Source organism: Dreissena polymorpha, chromosome 11 (genome assembly GCF_020536995.1).
Source record: "Dreissena polymorpha isolate Duluth1 chromosome 11, UMN_Dpol_1.0, whole genome shotgun sequence".
In the NCBI taxonomy this organism is placed as follows: domain Eukaryota; kingdom Metazoa; phylum Mollusca; class Bivalvia; order Myida; family Dreissenidae; genus Dreissena; species Dreissena polymorpha.
The window spans coordinates 29,685,703-29,702,576 of record NC_068365.1 but is presented as its reverse complement, the minus strand read 5'-3'; positions in this window follow the sequence as shown (position 1 = coordinate 29,702,576).

Here is a 16,874-nt window from a genome sequence, read left to right as displayed (position 1 = left end):
GCTGCTATATATATGCTTTTTTGACTGAATATACTCAATTGACCAATAATTAATGCCATTTTATTTTGAATGACACTACATAACCCCCATAGACATAGGTTATTTATGTTGTACCACTTGTAAATAGGGGAAATACCGGTTTCCTTACCGAATAACAACTATTATCATGCTTAACAAAGTTAAATGTCTTCTATTATGGCATGAGATTTTCTCCAAATACTAGTATACTCAATTCGATATTGTGCCGTGTCTCTGCATCCGGGCAAAATGCATTTTTTTTGAGAAGTAACATTGTTTTTATTGGATTTTTCTTAAGTGGATTTTGAATTGCACAATCAGAAATAAAGAAAAGGCAAGAAAATTCCTCCAAAGTTTGCCGTTTCATAATTGGACACTATGGGGAATTATTTTATTGAATGTTATCTGACCTTAGTCTTAGATTGGATCGATGTATTTTGGCCTTGAGGTCTTACTTACTACTTTACATGTAAGTGATTTTTTTCTCATATTTATTTTAATCGCCATGCCTTGTATAATATTCATATAATAATTGCAATTTCCAAATCTCTTCTTTATTCACAGTCGTTTGATGCTTTATAGTACATTGTTGATTATGCAGGTGAATTCCAATATCTTTATTTGTAGTGTGTTTTGTTTTTTAAAGTAAGTGGTAATTTGAACATGATTGTGATAAAAATTAAATACAAAATTTACCAACATATCAGTTTTGTTTATTTTAATTATTAAAATGCAATAATTTTACTTATTTGTACCACAAGATTTTGTCGTACGATTTTCAGTTGCTTACATATTTAATTTGATTTTGTATAGTTTAGTGTAACATAAGGACATATTCACAGATTGGAAATTTGAAAAACTATTAACTTTCGTCACAGAATTTGAAAATAAAAAAGTATGTTGCAAAATGAACTTACATGAGGTTAGCTCAAATAATTACAAATCAAATAGGTTTGGAATTATAAGAACTGTAAAAAAATAAAATATTCATGAAGTAAAAGATTTGATTTATCATTAATTGTTCATATTTGCTAATTGCATTTGGAAAAACGAATAAAAGATCCAGTAATAAAAAAAACAGTATAAATTTGATTAAAAATATTTCACAAACAAATCTTTCGAGAAAAGATTTCTGAAAGTTGCTTAACTTAATTCCATATGACATGTCATTGATGTTATGTATTGATACTTTTACTTTTATTGTGCTTTTTATGGCCCTCGAAGGAGGGCATATAGTGATCGGACCGTCTGTCCGTCTGTCTGTCCATCTGTCCTTCCGTCAACACTTTGCGTTAGGTTTCGCGTTTAGGTTTCGAAAAATGCTCATAACTTCTATGTCGCTTCAGATAGCAACTTGATATTTGGGCATGCATGTGTATCTCTTGGAGCACATTTTGAGTGGTGAAAGGTCAAGGTCATACTTCACAAGGTCAAAGGTCAAATATACGACTTCAAAGTGGCGCAGAAGGGGGCATTGTATTTCTGACAAACACATCTCTTGTTTTTAAATAATTTTAAAATGTACGCCTATTAAATATTATGTTACTGTATTAAATGTTTATACAAAATTTTTTGTAAACTTTTCTTTGAGTTGCCTAATGGAAGCCTACAAATGCCTGTTTATGATATTAGTCCAGATTATAAGTCAAAATTACTTGTCCAAATACCAATAATTAAAGATATGTTGGCCAAGAAATCAGATTGCTTCGTAGTTGCCAGGTTTTCATAATGGGGTAACTGTTTAATATAATACATGTTATGTATGAAGTTTAATTTAAAAGACGCCCATGTCAACAAACTTCAAGAGTTTATCATACTTTTTCACAAAATTTCGTTGAACAGGATTTGCTTTGAAATGTCATGATTGTCATACCATATTTTGGTAAATGAATGGCTCGGTGTGTAATGATATTATTTGACTAAGTTGTTCACCTACTAGTATAATGATACAGGATTGGAAAAACATGCTTGTAGCATAAAACCTTTTTTTTCTGTTGACACGCATTTATAAGCCTTATTTGGTTTGAATATTGAATTTGTCCATAATAAAAGATGCTAAGAAATATGAACATTTGTCAGATCCTATAGTTACACAATCTGGAGGACCTTTCATAGAAATAATTTTTTGTTAAATTGATCCAAGGAATCAAGATCACAATGATTTGCATTGCTAGTTAACTAAGGCTCGATTGGTCATTGTAGGCTTTGGTACTACTTAAATGTAACCGTGTACTTTTAAGTAATACTTAAATGTATCCCGGGTACGGAAAATATACTATCACGTACCCCAGACAATTTAGACCATATCCGAGTTTTATTACAGCCCAAGCCGTAAAACTAGCTACGGAATACGAAACATAATTCTCCTTTGAACAAAACCTGCCATCAACATGCTTTATTGAGTGGGAGTTTCGAGGCAATTTTACAGAATATTGGACATAAATATGTACATAATTAAGAATTACCTTATATGTTTTTTTACTTGTAAATCACCAAAAAGATATCTTGCACTGGTTACCTCACCATAAGGGTAATTAACAGCAGACACTGCAAGTAAAATTCTTCCAGATCTGGAAGGATTTCTAGTGTTGTTTTTTCTTACTTATTTTAGAAAGATGGATGTTAATTTCTGCATAATTGAACATTACATATTTGGATGTACATTCAACATGTAGAAATAAAAATACAGACTTAAAATAATAAGGAAAATGATAGATGTGATAGAACTGATAGATAGGCTTGGAACCAGTTATATCTCCGGGCGGAGGTTATTCCAAAGATATCACAACTAGGAATGGCGCGGCAGAGGCCGACGCGTATCCCCACGCCGCACATATGCTATATTAAAAGGCAACTTTGGGTGGTGGCAAGGCCTATGTTGGTGGGGCCCTGTGGTGGGTAATGTGGAATGGATGGTCGAGATAGACCGTGTTGTCATAAGAGAGATTCAGTATAAATTTGAAGACAATTGGTGAATAAATTATAAATAAGTTATGTTAAAACAACATTTTCTGTGGGAGTGGTCTATGTGGGCTGGGCGCCCCAGGGTTGATAATGGGGCCATGCATAGTTGAGATTGACCGTATTGTCATAAGAAAAGTTCAGTATCAATTAGAAGTGAATCGGTGTAGAAATGAAGAAGTTATAGTAAAAGGCAATTTTGGGTGGGTGTGGCCTATGTTTGCGGGGCCCTGGGGGTGGTTAATGTGGACATGGATGGTCAAAATAGACCGTGTTGTCATAAGAGATGGTCAGTATTAATTTGAAGTTTATTGGTGAATAAATGAAGAAGTTATGTAAAAAAAAATGTTGGGTGGGCGTGATCTATGTAGGCGGGGCGCCCCAGGGTTGGTAATGGGGCCAAGCCCATGAATAGTTGAGATTGACCGTATTGTCATAAGAGATGTTCAGTATCAATTTGAAGTAAATCGGTGTAGAAATGAAGAAGTTAATGTAAAATAACCTAAAAAAATGAGCGAAAATCTCTGGCTTAGCCCCATCCCAACCCCCATAACTTTTGATCCAGGGGTCAGATCAAAATTCCAAATAGTGCACTGTCGCACATAAGCTCATAGCTACCGTGTGTTTAGGTTTCAAGGTTCAAGTGCTAATAGTGTAGGATGAGATTGGGGTTAGGGTGGGACCGGGTCAGAGATTTCACTCATTTTTTTAGGTTATTGTACATTAACATGAGACCATTAAAGGCACACGCATGCGGCGCCCTCGTCAACGACGAGTATGAACGATTAATCGTTACAGGTTATTGCTGGGCTGCACGAATTCCAAAACATTTGACAACAACAACAACATCCAAAGATTGCATACACACTAATATTAACTGCTTCTCGGCCAAATATTTTGCAAACTTTATCTGTATATATGTGATATACAGATAAAGTTAGGGCAAAGTACAAATAATTGAATCATCCGATGTTCTATAAATGGAAAAACCAATAGATAAATATCTCAATATTCAATTATCTACATTCACTACACCTTCAATGATGTCATGTCATACAATCACCTGGCATGAATAAACACGTTAAATGTTAGAACGTCCATAGGACATTTTGGGTTATCAACAAAATTTATTGTCGAAACATCTTTGGTCAGATTGTTGACCTTGAATATTTATCTCAAACAAAGATAGCTACACTATGGGATTGAATTTATCAGTTTGGTTACATATGACATACCATAACTTTCAGTGACCTAAAGTAAGTAAGTAAATATTTTATTAAAGTGACATGTGCAAACATATATAGAAATAACAACAGACAATTACAAAAAGGCATGCACCCGGCCCAAACGGGCCTATAAGTCACATAATACATGATAAAAACTTAAGCATGAAAACAGTAAGCGATTCAATGGTCAGTAACATAGTCAGTATATCAAGAATTATCAATATGGTCATATCACAAAGTCAGACGTCAATCAAAAAATATATTCTTCATTCTAATTAGGCAATATATATGTGCTAAATTGTCATTAAGTTAAGTAAATTAGTATTTTCCTGCTAAATCACATTCCATAATATTTCATGTAGCGCCAATAATAGCGGCATGTAAGTTCTGACTTCAATGAAGTTACATTTGTACATAATTTGATTTTAATCAAAACTCATACTTTAAAGTGTATGTAGTGATCAAAATATTCATCATTGTACGAAAATTTAAACTACAAGGATGAAACATGAAAACAATCTAATATTTATTGTAATATTTAAATAAAAGTGTATTCTTAATCGAGCCGAAAGATCAAGATTTACACTTCAAGAAAATAAACAATATCAAGGGATTTAAGTATGCGACTGATGAATTCAGAACATAAAACAGTAACAAAACGCCACATGTATACTATACTAATGTGTTATACATATACTTAACATGAATGAAGTGTAACTGCAACATGCATGTAACGTTCAACGTATCTTATCAATGCTTTAATTAAAATGGTATGGCATCGACATTGATTATGATATGATTTTATAAAAACAGTCATCATTCACAACAAAAATGGCTTATATCAATGGATAAACATTATAATTGATTCATATATGGAATAAATTGCTCCTACGTTTCAAATATGAGGCTACTAAATACTTTGCTAATCTTCTGGGGTGATATTTTACAAGGTTAACAAATTTATCACAGTCTCTCATGTTCATAAATTCATCACTTGTGAGAATTTCACTAAGATAACATAGTCTTTTATCCTGGTATAAGGGACACTTCAATACAAAGTGCATTTCATCTTCAACTGAAGCAGTGTTACATAGTTTACAGAGTCTCTGTTCTGGCGCCTCACCAACATACCGCCCGGTTTCTATGCGGAGTGGCAGAATACCACATCTGAGCTGTGCGAGAAGAGACCGCTCATTTCGCTTTAAATTAAGAGTAAGATACGATTCCTTTTCAAAGTCAGTCTTAAATTGGATGTACGTTCGTAATTTGGAAACCTGAGTAACTTGTAAGCGCCAATCAGTTTTATGAAGTTCAGTGATGGATTGTTTGGCTTCTTCTAGATTTATTGGTTGGCGGCTAGTGAACTGATCATTTAATCCAAGTTTTGTCATAATATCTTTAACTTCACTACACCAGTTATTTTGACAACGGATGTAGTCCATATTGAATACTTGTTTAGTGATTCTATTGTCATCGAGTAGCACGAGTCTATTCCACATTCTTAACATGTTTAACCATCTTCTATAGTTGGTCGGGATCCAGCCACCGGTAATTGCGACTATGGGCGCAAATCTGTGTACGCCCAGATAGTATCTGATCGCACGATGCTGTACGTTGTCCATTGCTTGGTATTTCCTATAACCCCAGACGCCCGAACAGTAATCCATAATTGGCACAACGCAGGATTCAAACAATTTTTGGAATGTATTTAACCCAAATTCTTTAAGGTCTCGTTATTTTACTATTATCTTGCCAAGGGCTCTTCCGGCGCTTTTTCCTAGAATTTCCGCATTTATTGCAAAGTCACCTCTGCAATGGAATGTCACGCCTAGATATTTGTAGCTATCCACCAGTTGTAAAATGTTTTCATCTATTTTAAATGAAACGTCGGTACATGCTGCACGGCCTCTGCGGAAGTGAATGCATTTCAATTTTTCTGTATTTATGAGCACGCGCCAACGTCTACACCAGTCACGTAACGTGTCTAGGATGCATTGTATGTCATCTTCTGTCTTTGCTATACAAACAATATCATCGGCATATAATAATAATGACACCTTTTTCCCGTCTAGTTCAAGGCCAATGTCAAGGTCATTCACCTCTTAAATGAGGTCATTGGCGAATATTGAAAACAGCGTCGGCGACGCCGTATCACCCTGCTAGACTCCGGTCTGGCACGTGAACCAGTCCGTTAACTTGTTATTGACGCGGACACTAGCCGTCGAATGTTGGTAAATGTTTTTAATTGACGTATATATTTTGCCATCAATGCCGTTTAGTAGCAGTTTGTAAAGAAGCATGTCAATGGCGATGAAGTCGAAGCATTTACGCAAGTCAATGAAAGCCGTAAATACCGTCGTATTATTTCGTATGATGCCGTTAAGTGAAAAAACGTGGTCTTCGCATGAACGATTACGCCGGAACCCGTTCTGCTCGTCTTCAAGGATTTCATTTCGTCCATATACCGTGTCAGTCGTTTATTAATGAATCCGGTATAAAGCTTGCTCACACAGGATAGCAGACTTACTCCTCGGTAGTTCAAAGGAATCCGCGGATGAGATAACGGGTCCTTACGGATAGGACAAATAATTGACTTTCTCCAAATAGAGGGAATGATGCCAGTGTCGAAAATTAGCTGAAACAGTTCTTTCAGCGTAGCGATAATTGCGGGGCATTTCAGCACAAAGTATGGTATTTCATCATAGCCGCAGGCGGAACGGGATTTAGCTTTCATTACTAGGTCATTTATCTCATTTAACGTGATATTACCGTTAAGGGTTACGTTCGGCGTGTACAAGGGGTCATTTATGTTGTTTTCTTTTAGTATTTTGTGAATTTTTGCTCGGTTATAATGTTCACTATTAAATTCACTATTGTCCGTGCGTTGTATAAACTTTCAAAGTCTCGCTTCCATTTTCCAAGAACTGCATCTTCGTCACGCACAACGTTACCATTATCATCGATAATTTCACAGGGGATTGTGTTATTACTTCGGGGGCCAAGCTTGTTAATCTTATCCCAAAACTCATTTGGGTTACTTGTTGATATAGATTCTATTTCATCCGCTTTTGCCTTTCTATACGCGCGTTCTGCTTGATGTAAAGATTTGTCGAAATTGTCCCGTGCAAGTATGTATTCTTGTCTCAATGCCGTTTTGACTCGCTGATTATCGCTGCATCTTAAAAAATCACGTTCCCGTTGACGTAATAATTTCCACTGATCGGATAGAGTGTCATTCCAGTACGGTTTCCTGGTTTTATAGCGTTTACTAGTCGATCGCGATTCATATTTTGGTAATGTTCTGTTCATTTCGTCGGTTATTGCTTCACATAGGTTGCTATATATGGTATCCATTTCGTTTTGTGTTTCTCGGCAAGTTTTAATTCTTGTGATACAGTCAATAATTGCCAATCTCGCGATATCGCTATCCATGAAATCATCTGGAACGGTTCTCACTTTGTACCGTTGTCGTCTGACCTCCTGACTAGCAGACGAATGATGACCCTCATTGTTTGTATACACTGTGTGGAATTCCGTTATAATTGCTGAGTGATCAGGTAATCGTGATCTTTCGCCCAGTAGCTCTTGTAATCCGCAATTATCTACAATATCTTGCATTGGTATAACTTTAAATGAAATGCACCTTGTGAATTGGTCGTGTGGAACACAGATATAATCTACTACCGCTCTACCTCGCCGGGAAATTGATGTCCATTTATTATCATGATATCTACCATTTAAAACACAAAATTTAGCATCGTTTAAAAATTCAAGCAAATCATGACCATGTTGGTTTATAGACTTATCCAGCACGTTCCTAGGTGGGATACTGTCAAAATCACCGATTATATCCGACATTGAACCTATTCGAGCATTGAAATCTGCTGCTATGAATATTCCGTCGCTTTCACTATTTATGTAAATTTGCGACAGCAAGTGAGCGTAAAACGTTTGGGCATCACGACCACGAGTTGAGTTTTCTGGTGGCAAAAAAACATGCAAATACAATGAAATCGTAATCTGTACTTTTATGAACAAATTTAACGCCCAGTATTCCATCCAGTGATTTGTCCACGATAGAAATTTCATATTCTTCATACATCCATGATTTGACTAACAGACCCACACCGCCCGACGGTTTTGGTGCATTAACATGTATATCTTGTCTATTGTAACCAATCCACGTGTAACCTGGTACGTTTAATCCATTGCTTCCGCCTAGATGCGTTTCACATTTGATATAATATCACTATTCAGACCATTCACTAGATTAATCCGTAAATCATTATTGCATGGCGTCCAGCCACATACGTTAAGATGGGCAAGACTAATAGATTTGGGTCGGGGTGCATCCTAAAGACCAGCGTCCTGTGCCTGGCCTCTGTCAATCTGTATTGGCTCATGGGTTGACTGTTGCTGTACGCGTGGTTTAATGCGTCCACTGGCGTCAACGCGCAATGAGCGCCCATGAGGTAGATTTCGCAAAACTGCACGTTCGTTCGTCTCCAAGATACGTTCTATTCTAGATTTACTGCTGCGAACCTGTACATGTTTATACTGTTGTATGAATCTTAATTGGGGTTTGTTTCTTAGCAACAACACTTTCTGGTCAAGTGAACCAACACTGAATTTCAAAATTGGTGGTCTGTCATTAAATCTTGAATGTAAACGGATAGCATCGGTAACGGTAACCTGTGACTTGACCTCCTCTCCTAGCAAATTTACAAGTTCCTGTGCTTTTTGGATCAGATTTTCATTGACCGTTACCTGGATTCCGCTAGCTGTCAAGGAGCGATTTGGGTCATGTAAAGGATTACCATGATTAGCGGTGGATTGGTCAGGTATTACGTTTTCTTGTAGGGTTGATCTTTGTTGCTCCAGGGTGTCCAATCGAGACTGCATGAGCTGAATTGTTGTCAATACCCCATTGACCCGGCGGGTTTCTTCTAAAATGCTCTCAGTCAATTTTAATTTCAGTGTTTGTACTTTAGAGTTTATATTTGTAATTAACTCTGATTTCAAATTGTCCAATTTAGCCTCAAATAAAGCTTTCATAAAGTCCTGGCCATCTTTTATCTTAGTTACAGTGCTAACAAGAAATGATAGCTGTTCCATTTCTGTCATGACATGTGGTTGGTGAGAAATTTTACCTGGAGATACAGAGTGAACTCCCGCCATATTTTAACGTCGGCGTCTTCCGTTGGCGACTTGTTGCCGGGTTGTTGCACTGTTTATGCTATATGATCGAAAACTGTATCCTCACATTCACTATATTCCGAATCACTGTCAATGTAACTCTCAATATAACTCTCATATAGAACACTGTGTACTTCACCAAGAATGTCGCTTGGCAATGGTCCGCCGTATTTGAATTGTTTTGATGACCTGTTCTCACTATCGGATTCGCTGCTCTTTTTGCGTTTTTGTCTATCCCTATGCTTTTTTCCACGGCCCATGTATAATATCCAAATCTAACAACATTTAGACACTGTTATTTATAAAAATCTAGGCCGAAAAGTCGCTTGAAATATTTTTAAATCCAATTTTTAACAGGTGTTTATCGAGACATTACCGCCATTGCCCGCTCACGTCACACCTAAAAATGATTTAAGATGTGAATAGAAAACCTTTAATTGTTCACAATTGTTCAGATCACAAGCAATAGAGTATATAATGCAGACTGTTGCTTGCTGACATGGAGTTCACCGCTTGTAACGACAGGCTCTTATGTGCCCAAAAACTGAGAATTATCCGATATAGACATTAAAGAGGTCAAGCAATTTCCATACACATGTATAAACAAGCCTTTTATGTGGTCTAATGACCTCTGAATTGCTACTTTTTACTAAGTTTACCACATACAAGGCCCAATATGACAAAAAGAATTTCTTTCGGAATTCTAAACACCCTGTGTAAGGATACGTGTAGCGCCACAGAGAATAGTTTTCACTTTTGGTGTTATGTTTTGCAAATGCTTGCATTTTGTAAAGCAAAATCTCTGCTTAAATGTGATTACCTGAGTTGTATAAAGAGGTACCCTTGAAAATAAATTGGGCTAAATTCTTGTAGGGAAATGCAATTTTATATGATGCTTTTAATCTTATTTTCCCCCATAAATCTATGTACCAGGGTCATAGTACTTAGTGTTCTTCCTTGAAACATATTATTTGTATGAAATATATTGTTATTATTCAGATTCAAAAGGTAAGTGTTCTCTTAATGGTTACAGATTCTCAAGCACGACGTCCTGACAAAAAGGTTACATGCTGTCAGTTTGATATTAAGCACCCATAGAACGTTTAAACTACAGTTTAAATAATGTGCTTTGGTATACATTAATACCATTTACAAATGTATATATGTAAGAATTAAGGTAATAACTACTTTCTTTGCACTTCATTTTTAGTTCTTCGCGTAGCGAACAGCTCATGTTGTTGCTAAAAATTTCAAGTCGGTTCGCTGCTATCTACGGAAAGCATACTACGCACCACACATGCCGTATCCGCGCGAAAAGCAGTTGTATCATTTATGCAAGAGGTTTGAGTTCTCCAAATAAATTCATTCACAAATCGAAACATTATGTGAATATCGTGTTAAATGGAATCTAATTACGAACGGAGCTAATATAGAAAGAATCAATAAACAATGATTTTATTATACGTGTCGCGGAAGATATTGTTTATGAATGGTTAAAATAGTCCACTTTCTGCTGCGTCTTCATGACATAGTACAGGTCATTCATAATCTGAGGCTATTAATAGATTCGGGAAAACAACGCAATAGTATTAGGTTACGCTTGTTTATATTCTCAATTTATAAACGTTGAACACGAGTTCACCAATAACTTCAGGGATACGATAGACAACAACAAACATGCTTCATAATCGCTAAAACCGAATATACAAACAATTAAATTTAACACGAATGATCTGTTTCGTAACCTCGTTCATGCGTCTACATCGGGGATTTCTGGGAAGCGTTCCTTCGTTCTCGACAGATAGCGGCGATCTTTTGTACTTGCGGGTGCTAGCAACGCAATAATAGAAGGTTAAGCTGGTTTATATCGACAGTTCTCAATTTATAAAACGTTGGACATGAGTTCACCAATTACTACAGGCATACTATAGACAACCTCAAAAATGCTTTATAATCGCTAAAACCGAACACAACTTAATATATCAAGAAATATCTTCAAAAAAATGTAGTCGGCGTAAACGCTGACTTGAATAAAGTTTGTAATTAACTTTTCTAAATACATAAATAAAATGAAAACAAAAGTTTTTTTTACTTTCAAGTTGCATATTCATCGCATGAAATGTGTGTTATCATTGTCAAACCACACATTAGTGTAAGTAGATAAAAACAATATACTACGGTAGTGCACATCATATGTGTCCTCACATGCCTTATTATGAGAATATTTATTCACTGTCGAAAAATATCGTATGTAAATATTTGATTTCAACACAGTTTTCTTTCGACACATTTAAATCACACTTTCATAGCCGCGTCATGCGAAAATGGGTCTTATGCGTTTCGGCCAGCGTTTCTTAAACCCAACATGTGCATTTGCGCAGTCAGGTCAGAGGCGATGTTGTTCGCTATAAAATCACTCAATATGTTATGGTCTCATGTATCTCCTGACCAGACTGAGAGATGCGCAGGCTGAGTGGGCTATATTATATGATGGGCGCATATGGAATAAGTCCATTTTCGCATGGCGAGGGTCATTAAAAATCTAATTGCGAATTGTAAATGGCACGTTTTAGCACAATGGTTTCCGATACATTTTGAATTAAAAATAGCAAACTTGTAAATAAGGGCAGCCTATCCAGGCGTTCAGGAACGATTTCCAGACGTGCTGACCAAGTACGGCAATCATTGTGGTTGGATAATTTAACGATTTTCCTCTTATCGTTACACTATACTATTTGGGTAATGATTGTTTTCTCATCTTGAAAGCAAAAATGAAATTCTTCGAGATGGATTTTAACGCGTTATTGTAACTGGACCATAATTTGTGTCGTTTGAATATACCGAGAGTAGTCCGGAATTCCTTACACTGAACAGTGCTACATCCTTTGCGCTGAGCACAGACACAGTGATGTAGCCAAAGTTCAGAGGTTGTATCTCGAATCAGCCTATAAAATCATCGAAATTATTCATGCGTGTCTGCTGGCGTTATGTAAAAGTCATTAAGATGAAAAGCTGAGAAAAACAGCTATGCCGAAAAATTGCATTAGTGCTCTATGCCTATGTTTAGGTCAGAGTTGTTGACACCGTGTGACCTGTTAGGGTAACAAGTAATGCATAAAAAACAATGTACGGGTCAACAGGGCTGTCTTGATGACTACCTTATTCGTGAGTAAAAAGTATTGCTTTGCTTGCAGATTTGTATGTCCCCCCACTATAGTAGTGGGGGACATATTGTTTTTGCCCTGTCTGTTGGTTGGTTGGTCTGTTGGTTGGTTGGTCTGTTTGCGCCAACTTTAACATTTTGCAATAACTTTTGCTATATTGAATATAGCAACTTGATATTTGGCATGCATGTGTATCTCATGGAGCTGCACATTTTGAGTGGTGAAAGGTCAAGGTCAAGGTCATCCCTCAAGGTCAGAGGTTAAATATAAGTGGCCCAAATCGCTTATTTTATGAATACTTTTGCAATATTGAAGATAGCAACTTGATATTTGGCATGCATGTTTATCTCATGGAGCTGCACATTTTGAGTGGTGAAAGGTCAAGGTCATTCTTCAAGGTCAGAGGTCAAATATATGTGGCCCAATTTGCTTATTTTATGAATACGTTTGCAATATTGAAGATAGCAACTTGATATTTGGCATGCATGTGTATCTCATGGAGCTGCACATTTTAAGTGGTAAGAGGTCAACGTCAAGGTCATCCTTCAAGGTCAAATATATGGGTCAAAATTACTCATGTTATGTCACTTCTGCAATATTAAAGCTAGCAATTTTATATTTGAAATGCATGTGTATCTCATGAAGCTGCACATTTTGAGTGGTGAAGGGTCAAGGTCAAGGTCATCCTTCAAGGTCAAACGTCATATAGGGGGACATTGTGTTTCACGAACACATCTTGTTTTTGATTTTTTTTTATCAATTATCTTATTGTATATTTTGAATTTGTATATGGTGTCAAAAACAGGGAATTTTCATCATGAAATTATATTCTTAGTGAGTTAGGTTTTCGATATTCCAACAATATTCATTTAATATAATGCTGAATGCAAATTGTCTTGTCAAATTGTCAGTTCTCATTACCATTTCCATCATACTTTTTATGCTTTCAGAACGTCCAAAGAGGGCCATGTTGTTGTTATTTTGTCTAAGTTATCTCTATGAAATAAATAGGATGATAAAAAGTTTACACAAAGCTCGACCCGTGCGTTATGACACACTCTTTATAAAATTGAATGGCGTGTGTTCATTTCAACTTGCGATTAATTTTGAAAAATGAATTGCGTCTTAAATTATGCAATAGCGAACACCTTCAGCGCCTTCAGCGCTTTGATTAGTTCTTCGCTTGCGAAGGACTAACGTTATGAATGTGCGTTTCAAGTCAGTCTGCTTTTAGCTACGGTAGGAACGACAACCACCTGAACTACGCTAGGTATGATAATCTGCCTGTTTATACTCTACCAGTCCACTGGTACACTGCAGACAGCAATGTGTGTATGTAATTAATATGTGTTTAACAGCTTGTGGGACGACATTGGCCAGTTTGGCATTGAAATCTATACATGTACATATTGGCTGCTTTCAGGGAAAACGGGGCTTAATGCATGTCAAATAAGTGGTGTCCCAGATTAGCCTGTGCACACTGATATGCCTGTGCACTGCACACAAGCTTATAAAGGAGGACACTTTCTGATTTTATGGTGGTTTTCGTTTAAAGAGAGTCTCTGGTACTGGGATGACAAGTAATGCAATTATGCATTAAGCCCTACTTTTTCCAAAATGAAGCTTAAATTATATTTTCTATTAATGATTTGAAAAACAAAAGATTAAAGTAATAATAGCTTCAAAGTAACCTCGCTGACAAGGAAAATCACTTTTAAATCAAATAAACAACAAATGAGTTCTAAATTGTTACCTTGTGGCGTATTTAAGTAAACATCTAAAAGGGACCTTTTTACAGTTTGTCATTATATCCTTAATATTAATTATGCAAACATTGGATCATAAAAGCTTCATTAATTTTTTTTAGAAACAAAAAAGTAACCCTCAACTGGGCTCGAACCACTGACCCCTGGAATAAAAGTCTATCGTTTAGACCACTCCGCCATCCGTGCTCATACAATGAGAGATGTATTTTATACGTTATATAAACAAAAATCGTAGTATGAAAAAAATATAACGACAATAACAGAACTCTCCAAATGATAAAATCGTTTAATTTTGTCAATTTACCAAAACGTGAAAAGGTCCCTTTAATGTCTTAGGACTTGCAAATTGAATGAGTTCAATACACTGTCAGAATTTACATCATGAATAACTTACATGTTTAGTTGTTGCCTGTTAGCCTGGGGCCAATAGATTTAAGCCCAAGAAACTAAATTTCAAAAGTTGGTTACAGTGGGGCTAAAAAGCAGGGCAACTTTTCAAAGCTTGAACAACTCAATTTAATTAAACATAGAGTACAAATTGGCGACTGTGGATCAATAAGGCCTAGGAAATGATTCAATTCCGGCTCACAACACGACATGATGCATTTAAAGTCTGTCATGTCGGCAAAATTGTTGCTCAATAATTAAAAGAAAATTAATAAAGTTATAGATACACATAACACAACATGAACATAATTCTAGGCTTGTTATTCTTTAGCAAAGCAACCGAAATTCTAAAGATGGTTGCCAGTGCAGCAACCATTTGCGAAAAAAAGAGACAGTATTGTTGTTATTTTGTCTAAGTTATCTCTATTACATAAATATGAGGATAAACAGTGCACACACATCTCGACCTGTGCTTTAAGATATACTCTTTATAAATTTGAATGGGTTGTGTTCATTTCAAACTTGCGATATAAAAGTGTATAACATAATTTTGAAAACCGAGTTGCGTCTAAGATTATGCAACAGCGAAGAACTTCGGTGCCTTCGGCTCTTTGATTACACTTGTTTCTAGCCTTACATCTGTTGGGTTGATTTTTCTTCTTAAAATGGCAGCGTTCATTCCACTGAATACCAGTCTGTAAATTCTAAGATAAATATGTTGAGTTATTATGCATAATATACATGTTAATTAAGCTTACCGGCGCAAAACAAAGGTCATGGTGAGCTTTTATGACCCCCTTTGTCTGTTGTGCGTTGTTTGTCTACAATTTGCCATTTTAACTCAGTAAAGGGCACATTTATTCATAATCTTCATGCAAATTTGTAAGAAAATGTTTCCCAATGAAATCTCGGTCGAGTTCGAAAGCGATAACGGGCTGTTTAAAAACATTGCCCTCAAGGGAGTTGAGCAGTTTCTCTTATATAGTTATATTGAAACATTGTTTTGTTACATACAATGCCCAATCTTAATGAAACTTTTTTCAAAATGTTTGTCTCAAGGTTTTCTCTGCCCATGTTTGTATATGGTTCCAGTCCATTGAAATACTTGGCCACCAGGTGGCGTGACAGTTTTCTTGGTATGCCTATAGTGAAACCTTCTGAACACTCAATAATTGTTTTGCCAATCAGTATGAAACTTGATTACAACATTTGGTCTTATGATATCTCAACTGAGTACAAATGTATATGGTCCATTGGAAATGGCAGTATTTCTTATAATACATTGAAGTAAAAACTTGTGAACACTCTGAAAGTCATTTGCTGAAACTTGGTCGAATTAGTATCCTAGTGATATATTGCTTGAGTGTTAAACTGGGTCACAAAGGCTCAAAAACTATGTAACTATATACTGTGAGTAAAACTTGTATACAGTCTAGTGGCCTCATTTATTTCCAACCTTCATTAAACTTGGCAGCGATGTGTTTCCTTCTGTATAAAGTTCCGGAAAACGGCACGTTCCAAATTGTAAAAAAATGCAAATTCCCAACTGCTGTCCAAAAAAATCCCAATTGCAGGTTTAAAACATTTTATAATGCAACATTTTGTTATTTTCCCTATGCAACCCTATGGATTGAACCAACGTAAATATAATATTGGCAACTTGACAACACTTAGTTATCAATTTAAAAGTATTTGTGAGCAAAAAATCAAATACACAAAATTCCCAATCTGAAGACTTCACGGTGCAGAATTTTCCAATTTCAGGGATTTTTTTTGCACACATTTTTTCCCAATTTGGCTGGTACTGATACTTTTCCCAATTGGGCAAAAAATTCGCTGCTTAGCAGGGGTCGGCATATCGGGCGACTTAGGCAAAAAAAAAATCACCCACGGGAAGCAAACTTCGCTTTTTTAATACATTAGGGAGGAAAAACTTCGCCCTAATTTCAGTGTAACAATTTGCAAACTATAGATAACACGCGCATGATCACAGTAGGGAGCGACTTAGCACGAGGATATTTAAGTGCAAGATATACGTGTCAATGACGCTGGCGAGTCCATAGACTCCGCCCGCTGTAACTGACCTGGATAAATCAGATTTGCCAATACATTGTTAACGTCGCTGATTAGCTAACAGATCGCTATCTATCCAATCA